The 16,410-nt window shown below is 43.0% G+C and overlaps 1 long non-coding RNA gene across 1 annotated transcript in view; it reads right to left on the bottom strand.

Moving 5' to 3' along the window:
• Positions 1-263: 263 nt before the first annotated feature.
• The window catches only part of LOC131998829 (uncharacterized), a 22,566-nt gene continuing 6,419 nt past the window's right edge, over positions 264-16,410 (bottom strand). Inside the window, exon 3 of the long non-coding RNA XR_009398886.1 lies at positions 264-450. This is a non-coding gene — a long non-coding RNA (uncharacterized LOC131998829). The remainder of the gene's footprint in view (positions 451-16,410) is intronic.

Below are 16,410 nucleotides of genomic sequence, written 5' to 3'. Positions count from 1 at the left end.
TAATAATTTTCAAGGTCATCCCTTTCATCCTTCATTCAGAAAGACATGAGGTTGGACTTTTTCCAGTTTTCAAGAATGTATTAGTCCTTGGGAGCTGCCACAAGCAAAGCAGCTTGACAGTGACCTTAACTGATCCATGATCTCTCCCAGGAGGCAAAACATCAGCCCCTGTAGATTTGAACACACTGAAAGCATTCAAATAGTGATGAGAGATTCAAAAAAGTTTATTGAGAATCCACTGAATGCGAAGTTTGTACTGGATATTCCCTTTCTGTGGTTTGGCGATCTTCATTCTCCTGAGTCAGTGCGACATCATGGCAGTGCTAATCTGGCTCTGCCGTCTGCACAGCTTGGGCCAAGAGGAGGCAGAATGGAGAGGATCCAGCAAGCTTTACCGGGTGTTTCATGCCATCACATTTGTGTTCCTGCCAGAGGGCCGGCTTCTGTGGCCTGTTTCAGATGATAACATATTTCCCTGTTGGTATAATAACGGGTAAAATGATCTCTCCCTTACGCCCTCATCCAGTCATCCATCCACTCATTCACAGACAAGTTACTCACGAAGTCCCTACGCTGTACCAGGCATTGTGATTGTAACAGTGAACGAAACAAGGTTCCAGCTTTCAGGAAGCCTATGACTAATTGTACCACCTACTTTTATAATTCTTGCTTTAATGACCACAGATATATACAGAAGAGAATGTTGATGGCTGACACCTTTTTTTTTAAGATTTTTTTTTATTTATTTATTTGACAGACAGAGATCACAAGTAGGCAGAGAGGCAGGCAGAGAGAGAGGAGGAAGCAGGCTTCCCTGCTGAGCAGAGAGCCCGATGTGGGGCTCGATCCCAGGACCCTGAGATCATGACCTGAGCCGAAGGCAGCGGCTTAACCCACTGAGCCACCCAGGCGCCCCGATGGCTGACACTTTGACCATCCCCCAGAAAGAGCAAAAATCCTTGGGTTGAAAAAAGAACAAAAGGAAGAAAGGGGCTTCAGTCCCCATTCTTATTCATATTCCCAGCAAGCATCATCGTGACATATTGAGAGGACATAAATGATGACATTCCACCCGCCCACTCACTCCAGACCTCTGTCACACCCTAACACTGCCTCCTTGTTACATGTCTTCACCTAAGGATGTCATCCTGCTGTCCTGGGTCGTATGCAGAGGGCAGGTGCTCAAGGGCTCTAAGTATTGTAGCACTGGGGGCAAGATTACCCCAGAAAATTCAAGCTTTTACATGTATAACAGAAAATATTTATAAACCATTTTCTCTCTCCATTCCCATCCTGTTCATTTGGTGTAGCCCATTGGGTTTCCAACCTTGGAGCTTGCTTGTTTTCTACCCATTACTTGGCCCTGAGAAGCCCTGCCTATGAGCCTCAGGCTTTCACCCTAGGGTATTTTGGCAGAGTTGGTGTTCAGTGAATATTGAGCACACAGAATGTGAGAGGCAAGGTATTTTCCAGCACACGTAGTGAGCGAAAGTTAAAGCAACCTCTGAGAATCTGGATAAAAAGGGATAAAAAGGGATATTTATCCTGATAAAAGTCAGGATAAATTATGCATAGCCATGTGTTGTAGAGCCTCAGTGAAGGCTCTGAACTGAACTGAACTGAAGATCTACACAAACATTTCGATGTTTAAAGTGTCCACACATTCTCTTTAGACTCTTCCTTGACTCCACACTCTCCTGCTTTCCTTCCCAACTCTATGGCTGCTTTCTCAGTCTGTTTTGTGGGTTCCTACCCCTCCGTCTAAACTCTATTTGTTGGAGTTCATGGCTGAGTGTTGAGCAACCTTCTCTTCTCCATCCAAGCTACACTTTCTCCCTAGGTGATCTCACCACACACTGTCTTTAATTGCTACATATAATTTTAACTCAATTACTATATATGTATTAATTACTACATATGTAGGAGTAAAGGCAGGAGGGAGGGAAAGAGGAAGACAGGAAGAGTCCATTTAATTACTGTATATATATATATTACTTGAATTACTACATAGCAAAACTGAGAGATGGGTAGAGGAGAAGGAAGAGAGAGGGTGTATAAATACAGCACAGTGACTCATGATGCACAGTTGCAGCCTCACTCTCTCCTCTGGACTCCAAATCCATATATTCAATGCCTTCTTAACATCTCTCCTTGGATGTGTCAAAAGCACCACAGATTCAGCATGTCAAAACTGATTTCATATTCTCTCTCTTAAAATCTGATCGTCCGTGGCCCTGATATCTTGGGATGGCATTTCCCATTCACTCACGTGGTTATACAAGCTGAAAATCCAGGCGTTATTTTGACACTTCCATCTCTCTTATTGCCCATAGCCAGTCCAGCACCAAGTTTTGGCAAATTTGCCTCCTAAATATCATTCAGATCTGTCCTCTTCTTTTCTGTTCTCATCTTTCCAATCCTTGCAGAGAGCAAAAATCCTCGAATTTGACTCCTGCTGACCAACCCTTTTTGTCTCTTACAATCCATTTTCCACAGAGCAGCCAAAGAGAGCCTTCGGAATGCAAGGTTCCCAGATGGCTCTCAAAGGGTTCCACTGCTCTGAGGATACACGTGTCCCTGCCGACTTAAATCAGCCCTCATTTGACCTATATTCCCCTTCATTCTCTCCAACTAGTTCCCTAACCTTCTTTTCAGTTCTCTTCTCTGTACGTCTCCCTTACCATAGGGCCTTTGTCCTTCAATCTGGGGATCCTGACCACATCTTGAAGTTTACTTCGATTCATGCTTCAGATCTTGAGTCTTTTTTTAAAAAAGATTTTATTTATGGGACGCCTGGGTGGCTCAGTGGGCTAAGCCACTGTCTTCAGCTCGGGTCATGGTCCCAGAGTCCTGGGATCGAGCCCCAAATCGGGCTCTCTGCTCAGCAGGGAGCCTGCTTCCCTTTCTCTCTCTCTGCCTGCCTCTCTGCCTGCTTGTCATCTCTCTCTGTCATATAAATAAATAAAATCTTTTAAAAAAAAAATAAATAAAATAAAATAAAAGATTTTATTTATTTATTTATTTGACACAGAGAGAGAGTGAGAGAAGGAACACAAGCAGGGAGAGTGGGGGAGGGAGAAGCAGGCTTCCTGCTGAGCAGGGAGCCCGATGAGGGGCTCAATCCCAGAACCCTGGGATCATGACCTGAGCCGAAGTCAGATGCTTCAGGACTGAGCCACCAGGCATCCTGCAGAGCTTGCCTGTCTCTTCCCTATCGCTTATCCCAAAAATATTAGTTAAATGATACTGGAGCTCGAAGAGAGGTATTCATAAGTGAGGCTTCCTTTTTCCTTGCCTGGGCTGAGAGCCAGTTGAGAGACAAGATATGGAGGGAACAATCAGATAGAGATCAAAATATCAGTTTTATGATCAATAGAGTGGTTGAAAAATGTGGTTTAGGTGAGCAGCAACATTGATATCCCCAACACAAAACCCCAAATCAGGCAGCCTCACTCCCCTAGTCTTTGCTGTACACACATGCCCATAGGAAAGCCCCTCTCAGAACTTACCTCCTAGAGGAAGAACAGAATATGAATCCAAGAGAAGAGGGGAAGAAGGAGGGCAGACTATGCCCCACCACCACCCTCAAGAACCTTTCCCAAATTTGCCATCCACGTAAGCTACTTCCACGGGTCAGAATGAAGAATGTGGGAAGAGGCCAAGTGTGCTGGGAAGATCCTTTCCCGTAGAAATCAGAGTGAGGGAATCAGAAGCAATATGTCCTACCAGGTCAATAACCGGCTGGACATGTGACTGAATGAATGAGTGAACATACACAGACTACACATCTAATTAGTGGTAGGCACTGTGCTAAGTACTGGAGATACAGAAAGAAGTAAATGTATCTAACATTAATCAAACATATACCATATGCATAGCTCTCTTTTAAGAGCTTTGACTGTATCCATTTATTTAATTAATATTAAACACATTAGTATTTACTCTATTTAATTTTATGTAATATAATTTATCTCATTCTAATATAATTTAACATTATGTTATATTTTATAATTATAGAATATATATTAAACATAAAAATAATTTAACATGTATTAATATTTGCAGTGTATTAATACATTTAATCCCCATAGCAACTCTCAGAGATAGAAACTACTATTCTTCCTACCCTCATCTTTCTGCACCACAGGGTGAGGCCTGACCAGTGTGACGATGAGTTTTGAAGGCAATGCGCACACCTGCCTCAACCACTTCTCTCTTCTTATGCCTCTACGTGTCCACAGAAAGGATATATTCTCAATTGCTCTGCCTTGTGTGGTAAGCTTACAGTTTCATGGACCTCATTTGCTTTCTTACTCAAAAACATTGCAACAGATTAGGGGTTCCTCACTGGCTTAGTTGGGATAGCGTGTGACTCTTGGTCTCGGGGTCATGAGGTCAAGCATCACCACACGGGATGTAGAGTCTACTTAAATAAAACTTAAAAATTCCAACAGATCAGTCAAAATTTCAGATTATGCTCACATTAGAGCCATTCCTCGTTAGTATAGTGGTGAGTATCCCCGCCTGTCAGATTATGCCCACAATGAATAAAGATCTCATAGAGCATGAGTTGAACATGACTCTACAAGGTTAGGCCATTAATAAAAAATCAGCTCTGTCCTCTGCATTACTTAGATCTTTAGTAAACAAGCATTATATCTGGTTTTAATCATTATACTTTGAAAACAATGCAGTGAATGCACTTAGGGTTCTAAGAAAAGTGATAAAGATGATCATCAAAATCAACAGATAATAAATTACTGCAATGGAAGTTTAAATTAATTCAGGTTGTTAACTTGTAGAAGAAAAGGCTAAGGAATTCTTAGATTACGCCTTACAATAAGTGAAGTATTTCAGTAAGTGGGCTGGTCTCTCTGGCCACACGAAAAAATAAACAGATGAGGTTGGTTTTAGAAATTTTAATTTTTAAAACTTCAGAAAATTGCACCCAATACAACAAAACCGTATTTCTTCTACCCCAAACTAGCAACCGTTACCATTTTGTCTTATTTTGTTTCCAGACTTAAAAAAAGAGTCATAGAGTGCATGGTAGAAATTAGTACAGTATCGAAGAGTTTATAGTAAAATAAAAGTAAGCTTCCCATCCCCAGATACCTGATCTTTCCTAGAGGCAACCTTACAAAGATGTTCTGTGTACATATAATCATACATATGTTATTCAACTTTCTTTCCACAAATGGAAGCACATGATGTACAACATTCTGTGTCTTTTTTTTTTTTTTTTAAGATTTTATTTATTTATTTATTTATTTATTTGATAGAGAGAGAGAGAATACAAGCTGGGGGAGTGGGAGAGGGAGAAGCAGGCTTTCCACTGAGCAGGGAGCCCGATGCAGGGCTTGATCCCAGAACCCTGGGATCACAACCTGAGCCGAAGGCAGATGCTTCAGGACTGAGCCTCCCAGGCGCCCATGTGTTTTACTTTTTTCAATTATCTTTGAGACTGTTGAAACAGGAGAGTTTAAATCGAACATGAGAAAGTACTTGTTTGCAGTCATGTGGATAAAATTCTGGAATGAGTCACTAAAACTGATACAAGTTTCAGCTCTCCTAACCGACCTCTGTCATCGAAGAGTTTGAGGTTCCTAGGAAGACGACTGAAATAGGAAAATAGTATGCAGGAATTTTATTAGGTAGTGCTCTTGGAATCAATACCTATAGAAGGGAATAGGAAGAGAAAAATATAAAGCAGAAATGGGCAGAGAGAAAGCTGCGGCTGCTATGTGGTCTCAACAACATGAACCCTTAGGGAGCTAAAGCTGGAAGGGCCCTTCTGAGTTATCCTGGGATAGGAAGGAGTCCAGGCCTTCCTGCCTCCACAGTAATCAATCATGGGATGCAGATGGCCCTGGGAAGGTGTGACCTTGGGCTACAGAGTCTCTTCAACCAAAATAATTTCCAGAGAAGAACAATGGCTAAAATACGGGGAATAAGTTCTTCATCCCTGAAGGGGACCTAGACAAAGAATTGCAGTATCTGTGGGAGGATGAGAAAGGGAAAAAGACAGAGCGAACTTACAAATGCTAACAGGTAGTGAGTCTAAGCAAAGGATTATGGGTCTTCGCAGTATTGTTCTTGGAATTTTCCTATGGCACTGGTGACACAGTAAGAAATAGTGCCTGGAACCCAAATGTTACAACTAGATGTTGTGGGGCATCTAGGTGGCTTAGTGGGTTGATCCTCAGTCTTTGGCTCAGGTCATGGTCTCAGGGTCCTGGGATCGAGCCCCCGCATCAGGCTCTCTGCTCAGCAGGGAGCCTGCTTCCCTCTCCCTCTCTGTTTGCCTCCCTGTCTACTTGTGATCTCTCTCTGTCAAATAGATAAATAAAATTTAAAAAACAAGCAAACAAACGAGATGCCATGACTTGTTAAAGGCAGAATTTGTAACTATCTAAGGCCATAATGCCACAGTTTCAGGGTAACCTTATTAGGGGGTACAAAAAACTCAGTGAGCCTCCACTAAGGTTTTCCCCCAACTTGTTGGACCTCATTCTAGGCAAGAAGAATTTTCCATCAACCCAAACATGTCTTCCAAAGGATAGTAGGGAGATTTGAGAAGCCATGTTCTCTGCACATCACTGTAAAGAGATAGCATCCAAAACTTACAAATGAAACAAAGTACTGTGTGCCCTTTTGATATTATACCAGGGCATTATCTAACAAGACTACCTAACAAGTCCGATTCTCTAGGAAATATAATGTTTCATTTACTATTACTGTTGATTAGAACCTAGACTCGAGAAAGTTAAATAGTGCCTTGTAGAAAATCGAAGTGATTTTTATCTAGTCAGTAAGATAACCTCAGGGCGCCTGGGTGGTTCAGTTGATTAAGCACCAGACTCTTGATTTCGGCTCAGGTCACAATCTCAGGGTCATGACGCTGAGCATGGAGCCTGCTTAAGATTTTCTCTCTCTCTTTCTCCCTCTGCCTCTCCCACCCTGCACCTGTGATCTCTCTTTCTCTCTCTCTAAAAGTAATAAGATAAAACAATGTAAAATACCTCCAAGGCCAAAGCACTGGTCAGGGTCTGCTGTTTCATGCATCCACCATCCATCCACTCTGACTGGACCGACCTTTGTTCTAGTTGCCCTGAGTCCCTGCTGTGTCAGTCATTAAATATTTTGAATATCGTCCTTGAATTAATATAGCTATAATAAGGTTATTGTTGTTTGGGGGATCATTTAAAATCACAGCATTTTGAAATTCAGAGGTGTTGCCTCCTTTAAAAAACAAGAATGAACTTCTATGAAGTGCCTAAAATAGTCAAATTCATAAAGGCAGAAAGTAAAACAGTGGTTACCAGGGACTTTGGTTGGAGAGAAGGGCGAGTTAGTGTTTAATGGAGACAGAGTTTCAGTTTGGGAAGATGAAAAAGTTCTAAAGACAGAGGGTGGTGAGGGTTGGACAACAATTGGAATGTTCTTTTTTTTTTTTTTAAGATTTTATTTATTTATTTGACAGAGAGAAATCACAAGTAGTCAGAGAGGCAGGCAGAGAGAGAGAGAGGAGGAAGCAGGCTCCCTGCTGAGCAGAGAGCCCCATGCAGGACTCGATCCCAGGACCCTGAGATCATGACCTGAGCCGAAGGCAGCGGCTTAACCCACTGAGCCACCCAGGCGCCCCCAATTGGAATGTTCTTAATGATACTAAACTGTACTTAAAAATAGCTAAAATGGTAAATTTTGTGTTACATATATTTTACCACAAGTCATTATTAAAAAAAAAATATTCAGTCAAAAAAAAAACAAAAAACAAAAAACAGAATGAGACCACAGGTAGAAAATAAGTTCAAACAGACAATATAAGGATATAAAAAATATAGGTGTTCAGAAAAACAATAAAAATAAATGGTTTGGGGAAAGCCTGGGTGGCTCAGTTGGTTAAGCCACTGCCTTTGGCTCAGATCATGATCCCAGGGTCCTGGGATTAGTCCCATGTCGGGGCTCCTTGCTCAGCAGGGAACCTGCTTCTCTCTCTCTGCCTCTGCCTGCCACTCTGCCTGCTTGAGCTCTCTCTCTCTGACAAATAAATAAATAAAATCTTTTAAAAAATAAATAAAAATAAATAAATAACTGGTTTGGGGTATTAATTTCTTTGAAGGAACTAAATATTGACTACTGGGAAATTATTAGTATACTAATACCATATTTGAAAATTTTAACTTGTCACAGGAAATATCTCCAAGAGAAAATGATGAAAATTTAAAATTTGGGTTGATTACTGGAAACACTCCCTGTCTGAGAGATAAATATTAAATTATGAAATGGTCTCCTCAGGGAAATTGTGAAAGTCATCATCGAAAATATTAAAAATTAAATCAGATAAAGCATTAGGCAGGCCTAATGTAGGAAATGATCCTGGTCTGGTTTTGGGGAGACAGACTGGAAGGCTTATTGGGGCTTTTCTATTATTTATTTTAAAGATTCTGCCAAAAAACATAACCCATATGCTCAGTTTCCGGCAGAAGCTAGAAATTGTTGTTCAGCGTTCCCAAAGAAACAAGTGGAGGTAAGGTTTGGGTGCCATTTCAAGTGTATTAAACTAGAGACGCAGATGGCCCAGCTCCTACACCACCAAGCATACTCAGTTGGCTTGACCACGTGAAAAGAAAGAGCCAAATGCAAAACAGACTTCTCCTTCCTTAAAAGCTGAGCAAGCACTTCATAGTCCTACAAGGAGCGAAGAGGTCTCTGGCTGGATTGAAGAATGTAGCTTATGTGGAAGGTCTAGGTGAGGTGTCATTTCTTTGCCCCAGATAGTAGAGGCCTGAGTCTCTGGAAGCCATGAGGAATGAAAGAGAAAGGTGTGAAGCCTGCCCCAGGTGTGGTACAGTTACTACAAAAAAAAAAGTGTATATAGGTGCAAACTTTAACGTACAGTAAACTTACCTGTTAACAAAACAGTCCAGACAAATAAACTGGGCTCTAAACTACAAAACAAACTCCTCTCTTGAGGCATGAAGGCAATAGAGATTGGGTAAAGACTTTAGGTATGGCGAAAAAGGGCACGTGTCCTCATCACCAATTTTTCACAGACCAAATGAAATTATTTATGAGGGCTGATTCAATCTCAGAGATACGAAATTATTTAATATGTGTTCAGATGTTCACCTCCTTTAGAAGTGAGAGAAGTCCGATGGAAGCCTTCAGGGAATGAATGGTAAGGAATTTTGTGATTTGAAAATTAAAAATCCTACTTAAAATGGAGTCTTTTCTACAGTTAGAATAGAACAACAAATGTTTTTGTTAGAAAGGAAATATTTTAAAAGATAAATCGAAACAAAAGTAATAGAAAGTAGCATTATGTAGAGAATACCATCATCCTAAACAAGAAACAAAAAAAAAAAAAAATAGAACCTTTTGAAGGGAAAGAGGAGAAACCTACAAGAAGTATAAAGAAAAATATGTTGATATGTAGATGACAGAAAACCCGAGACTTTCTCAGATAACCCTTTAGCAAGTTATGCATGAAAGGATACTTACTATCCATTTGTTGTTATTCATTCAACAAACATTTACTGTGTGTCTATTTTTGTGCCAGGCATTGGTAGGCATTGATGATGCTCTAGGGGAAATTCTGTGATGCAAAAGAGAAGCATGAAAAAGAGCAGGTAACAGAGTGAGCTGGATCATCGGAAAGCTTCCTCCACATGGAATATTCTCACTGTGTCTCTCAGTATGGGTCTCCCCGTAAGCAGATCTGAAGATAAGGATTTGGGCACAAGCGACCTGTTGAAGAGTTGGTTCCAGAAAGCTCTATGGATGAGCAAGGAAGTGAGACAAGGAAAGGAAGGAAGGAAGATCATTAATGCACGAGGTAGCACTGTGGGTAACTGGAGCTTGGTCCTACTGGGGACTTTCTGAGAGATGTTGTGGAATGTCCCTTAGAATGTCTTACTAAGGAGTATGGGGCTAGGCCTTTTATCCAGCACCTCCCATTCCTCCATAGTTAAGGGTCACTCCAGGTGTGTTAAATTCCCAGCACTTGACCCTCCCCTCAGGCAGAGAGAAAAAGGACATTTATATAAACATTATAAGGCAGGGGTTCCCAAATCTTCAGAATCATCTGGAGGAACCAGATTGCAGGACCCCATCCCAGAGTTTCTGATTCCGTAGGTCTGAAGTGAGGTTGAAGAATGCATTTCTAACAGATTCCCCAGTGATGCTGATGCTGTTGGTTCAGGGACGACACTTCGAAGACCACTGCTCTATGCCAGCTCTGGGCCAGAGCATCAATAGTATCTGTGACATACTAATATCTAAAGGATAATAGTCATTAAGGAGACAGAGGGTCAGAGGGAAACTAGAGCTGTCTGGGTAGAGGAAACCCTCTATAAAGGCCTGAGGCTAGAGGGAGACTGCCTGGATAAAAGGAACTGCAAGGTAGTGCTGCATGAGACAGAGAGAGAGAGAAATTAAAGCAAGTGCATGGTAAGGGTTTAGGATCTGTTTCCTAATAGAAAGGCAAAGGTATTGAATAGTTTTACACAGGACAGTGACCTGATCAGATTGCATTGTTTAAACATTCATTCCTGGGGTGCCTGGGAGGCTCAGTGGATTAAGCCTCTGCCTTCGGCTCAGGTCATGATCTCAGGGTCCTGGGATCGAGCCCACATCAAGCTCTCTGCCCACATCGAGCTCTCTGCTCAGCAGGGAGCCTGCTTCCCCCCCCACGCCCTGCCTGTCTTTCTGCCTGCTTGTGATCTCTATCTCCAAGTAAATAAATCTTTAAATATATATATATACATATATATATACATACACATGTATATACATATATACATGTATATACATGTTCATTCCTGCTACAGCACTGAGAACATTGGGAGGGGCCAAGACAGGTATGGAGACCCCCCCATAGGTTTCCATTGCAAAGCCAGATAGGAGACCACAGTGACCTTCACTAAAGCGGTGGCAGTGGAGATAGAGAGAAGTAGATGGTTCTCATAAACACATCGGAGAAAGAATCAACAGGACTTGATGATGAATTAAGAAGAGGAAAGAGGTGAGAATGTATCACGGATGACTCCTAAGTATCTGGTCTGTTCAGTCGGGTTGAGAACTACCTTACAAGGAGAGATCCAGGGTTCAGTTATGTGCACGTTGAGTCTGAGGCTCATGGGGGACACCTAAGTGGAAACCTGCAATTAGCTTGCAAGTGAGCAATTAGGTATACAGCCCTAGAGTTCATGGAACTGCTTAAAAGCATAAAGTTGACTAAAAGTCAAAATGGCTGCATTAATGTTTCAGTGAAGCTCAATTTTAAAGTAAGCTTTTTTGGGGCACCTGGGTGGCTCAGCGGGTTAAAGCCTCTGCCTTTGGCTCAGGTCATGATCTTAGGGTCCTTGGATCAAGCCCCGCATCGGACTCTCTGCTCTGCAGGGAGCCTGCTTCCTTCTCTCTCTCTGCCTGCCTCTCTGCCTACTTGTGATCTCTCTCTGTCAAATAAATAAATAAACTCTTTAAATAAATAAATAAAGTAACCTTCTTCCTCTCTTTCATAAACCTTCCCTCTTCCCTTCTTAGCCTTTTGTTTCAGGAACCCAGTACCACCCCGAAGACAGAACAAAGGAGGCCAGCAGCAAGCAGCTAATTCCTGTAAAAACCAGCTAGATCTTGCATTTCCCTATTAAACACCCCCCCACACACACCTCCCCAGTCCCTGCCTCTGGGGAAGGCTTGCAGGTTTTTTTGAAGGTCATAACTTGCTGCGGCCTCCTTTGCCAGGCAAAGCAATGAAGCTATTGTTCCTCTTTATCCCAAACTGTTTTCATGTGATATTTTGCGCCAAAGCACAGAGGCAAGTTTTTGGTGATTTAAATTTGGGAGTTCTTAACATGTAGCTGGTATTCAATCCATAGCCCTGAGTGAGCCCCCTAAAAAGAGATCTTTGCATGAGAGCAAAAGGAGGCTCAAACAGAACCTCAAGGACTCCAACAAATCATGGTTATGATGAGGAACTTGAGCCAGCAAAAGGGTCTGAGAAGAAGCAAAGGAAGACCAGGAAAATATGGTATGACAGGAGACAAGTGTCACAAAGATGAAAGGGTTAAGAACTGCCAAGAAATCAAATCAGGTGAGGGCTTTTAATGTATGTATGTATGTATGTATGTATGTATGCATGCATTTTTAAGGTGAGGGTTTAAAATGCATTTCAACTTTAGGGAGATGGAGGTAATTCATGAGCCCAACATGAGCCACTTTAGTGGAACAGGAGGCAGAAACAAGGATGAAATTTGTTCCATAGAAAGAAAGTGATATGGAAATGGAGACAGTGCTCAACAATTGTGAAATGAAAGAATGCTTAAAATACTTTTGAGAAGTTTTGGTATCTACAAAGGAAAAGGCAACAACTAAGATGACAGTGAAGTCCGGGTGTACTTCATGACCTACCTGTCCTCCATCCAGTCTTTCAAATGTTGGGGAAGACGAGCATATTTAAATGCTGATAGGAAGTTTCTGGGTCGAGAGAGTCTGAAGACACTGGACATGGATAACTGAGAATTTATGAATTGAGAGTAGGAGGAACTGGAATTCAGGGCACAGGTGGATTAACCTCTGATAAGAACATGGGTGTTTCTTTTGCCTAATGGCAGCAAAGGAGGAGAGAGCACCTTGTGCAGACACAGGCAGGATTAAAGGTTCAGTAACACAAGTCAAGGGGTTTCTACCCAGATGGCCTCAATGTTCAATGGAAATAGGGGATGAAGTCATGGGAGAGGGAGGAGTGAGTCTAGTTTGGAAGGGGCTAAGGTTGACTATTCAAGGGCAGTGGAGGAGACTGGAGAATGATTTTTTGGGGGGTGTGGGGGTTGGCAGGAGAGGTGGGGTGTGGTGGGAGGCTGAGAATCCCAAGCAGGCTCCACACCTAGTGCAGAGCATGAGGCGGGAGCTTGATCTTATGACCCTGAGATCACAACCTGAGCCAAAACCAAGAGTTGGACGCTTTAGTGGACTGAGACACCCAAGTGCCCCTGATTTTTTTGTTTTTCAATAATGGAAGGGAAAAACAACCTCATGGCTTGAATTCAAACTGATTTTCTCAAGTGGGCTGTTTTTGTATGAAGATGAGGACAGTACCTATAAACATCGATATACTTTACAGCTCAGAGATCAGAGACACCATGCTACTCAATATGCATGTGTCCCTGAGAAACACACCAATATTTATATGTGGTGTTTATACTTTTGGTTCTAATGATCTTCTAGAGTTTAAGTTTCTTGGAGGCATGGATCTGGGATGTGCGTCTGGGATCATCTGGCATGCTACATTTCATTCTTTCATTTCACAATTGTTGAGCACTTGCCATGTGACAGGCACTGGGCTGGATGCTGGGGGATATGACTCTGAATGAGGCAGATGAGGGCAGGTTGCCCTAAGGACCTCCATTCCCGTGGACTACAACACTGATGGAGCTAGCCAGCACAATGCACTTGGAAGTTCCCTCCCTTCAAGGAGCTTACATTCTAATGGCAGAGGGGAAGACTGGGTGGGATGGAGACAAGCAAAAAAAACACACGAGATAATTTCAGGTTTTGGATAAGATTTATGAAAGGAAAAAAAAAAGCAGATGAGGATATAGAAAGTAACTTGCAGGTGGGGACAAAGATTACTATAAACTGCGTGGCCTTTTTGAAGAGGCCTTTTTGGGGCTGAGGAAGACCCAGTCTTGGGAAGAGGCAGGGCAAGGACTGGTTGCAGGGGGAAAGGCAAGTGCTAAGGCGAAGAGGGAGGAGGCCTCTAGGACCCGAGACAGGGAGCAGGAGCTCAGCAAGGTAGGTTCACCCAGATCCTGGGCTACCTCTTGAGCCGTGAAATGAGTTTGGGTTTTATCCTAGGCTTGACCGGAAACCCTTGATGTTTCTAAAAGAAGAGTAAATGTTGTGATTTGCACATTTAAAGGGATAACTCTAGCTACTGTGTAGGAAATGGACTGGATGGAGAGAGAGTAGAGAGGCCACTTAGGAGGCTACTGAATAAATAATCCAAATGAGAAGACAGTGGCTAAGACTAGGGTGGTGATGGTGGAGATGCAGAGAAGTGGATCAATGCTGGACAGATTTCAGAGACAGACTTGGCATTAAATTAGTCACTGGTGGAGGTGTTAAATTAGTCACGGGGTGGGGAGTGATAAAGCTGAAACCTCTTTTTTGGGGGGTGGTTTTAGGCTGAGCTAATAGATGGATAGTGGTGTTATTTACTGAAATGGAAAATACTGGAGCAGGAATAGATATTGGGCTAGAGCCAGTCTCACATTGCACACCCTAGCTGGAAATGCCTATTACACATGGATCTTCAACTCGGGAGCCCCAAGGACAGGTATGGGCTGGATATTTGGGAATCATCATCGTAGAGGCAATATTTTATGTCTAGAGGTAGGAGGAGATCAGCTGGAGAGAGAATACATATCGAGAAGGTAAGAGTGCCCAGACAGGGTCCACACCTGCTGTGCTGAATTTAGACATGGGCTGAAGGGAAGGAGCCAGAAAGGGAGACTGAAAAAGAAAAAGAGAGGTAGAGGAAAAACCAGGATGTGGCAACTTCCAAACTCCAAGCGGAGCGAGCATTTAGAAAGACAGCACCATGTGTTTTGCAACACAGAGGTCATTAGTGACGGCAAGAACAGTTCCAGGGGAGTGGTGGAAACAGAACAGTTTATCTTTTAATAGGTGCAGAGATGGGCCTCCTGGGTGGCTCAGTCATTAAGCCTTTGACTCTGGTCATGATCCCAGACTCCTGGGATCCAGCCCCGCATTGGGCTCCCCACTCAGCGGGAAGCCTGCTTCTCCCTCTCCCACTCTCCCTGCTTGTGTTCCCTCTCTCGCTATGTCTTTCTCTGTCAAACAAATAAAATCTTAAAAAAAAAAAAAAAGGTGCAGGGACGCTGTTTCCATTTACTCCCTAAAGTTCTTCATGAATTATTTGTTGGATGCAGGTCAAAGGAGAGACAAGCTTTGCAGTGGCACCTCCCAGGCACCAGATGGTGATGTTCAGCTGCAGTCAATTCTCTGTCACCTGAGCACCTTCTCAGGAACAAGTAGATAACAGGTACTTTGTCCTTCTCGGTTGGACTGGGTTGGCCCTAGGGCAACTGGAATTGTAGGTGACTTTCTGGTTTGGCTCTTTTAGTGGAACTGCAACTCCTGTTCTGGGAAGAAGAGAAGGTTTATGCACGCAAAGAGGACATTGTGACGCAAAGCACAAAGAGAGTAGGGATCATTTCCCAGAATGGGGGTTAGGAGTCAGTAGTTTACCTGCAACTAAAAATTGGGAGGAACCAGCTAGATGCTAAATAACTCTGAGAATCAGGGAGGAGACTAACGTGCTCCGAAACAGGGAAAACACTTGAACAAGCCAGAGTTTCTTGTGTATTGTTGGAACTGACTGCATGAAGGCAGCGCTGGGGAAATGGCCTCTTGGCCTGTGGCCTTGGAGTCATCTGTGAGTGGTGGCTATACTGTCAGGCCGGTGGACCCCAGCAGCACCTCTGGGTTGGGCCCGTTGGCATCTCTGCTGTCACCACTGGTTCTCCTTTACGGGCCTTGGAATCTGCCCTAGTTGTACCGAAATAATCTCTTAATCACATCCTTCCTTTCTTACATCCGGGCCCCAATCTGACCTCCTGGGAGGGTGTCCACTGACCGGCACAATAACCCAGCCAGCCCCACCCTCTTGTTGGCTAATAGGAACAGCATTTATTGAAATATGTTTATGCACGATTTGCTGTATCCTGCCGTGTGCTTCCACTTGTGTAAGATAGAGTCTTCAATAACCCAATCCTATCCTTGCAAACTGGTGGGTATTTCTTCTGTTGTGGTAAGGGCTGTTCCTATTGCCCCTGAATCTGGAATTACCCCCAAATCTCAGAGGCACCTTGGTTTTAGGTTTAAGCAAACTATTTCCCCCTTCTATTTTCCATAGTCTTTCTGCCTGCTCCCATTTCCTTTGTTTTGAAAAAGCGTCTTTGCTCCTGTGGCAGTTCCATATTACCGTTCTAGTTCTTGCTTTCCTTTCACTGATATACATCCCTTCTCTTCTTCAACTCCTTGAAATCTGTCTCCTCCAGCTATAAAATTGTCCCCTGCAGGGTGAGCAATGATTTTTGCCAGTCCTTGTGTTCTTCAACGACTCTCTTCTCTTGGACTCCTCCGCATCATTCGATACTGATGACCACCTTTCTTCCTTCCTTCTCTCTCTTCCCCTCTCTTCTCTTGCTTTTTTTTTTCCTTCCCTCCCCCTTTTTTTTAAAAAATTTTATTTATTTATTTGACAGACAGAGATCACAAGTAGGCAGAGAGGCAGGCAGAGAGAGAGAGAGAGAGAGAGGAGGAAGCAGGTTCCCTGCTGAGCAGAGAGCCCGATGTGGGGCTTGATCCCAGGACCCCGAG

This window comes from Mustela nigripes, chromosome 13, assembly GCF_022355385.1.
Source record: "Mustela nigripes isolate SB6536 chromosome 13, MUSNIG.SB6536, whole genome shotgun sequence".
NCBI lineage: Eukaryota > Metazoa > Chordata > Mammalia > Carnivora > Mustelidae > Mustela > Mustela nigripes.
This window is presented reverse-complemented; position numbering and strand designations above follow the sequence as displayed.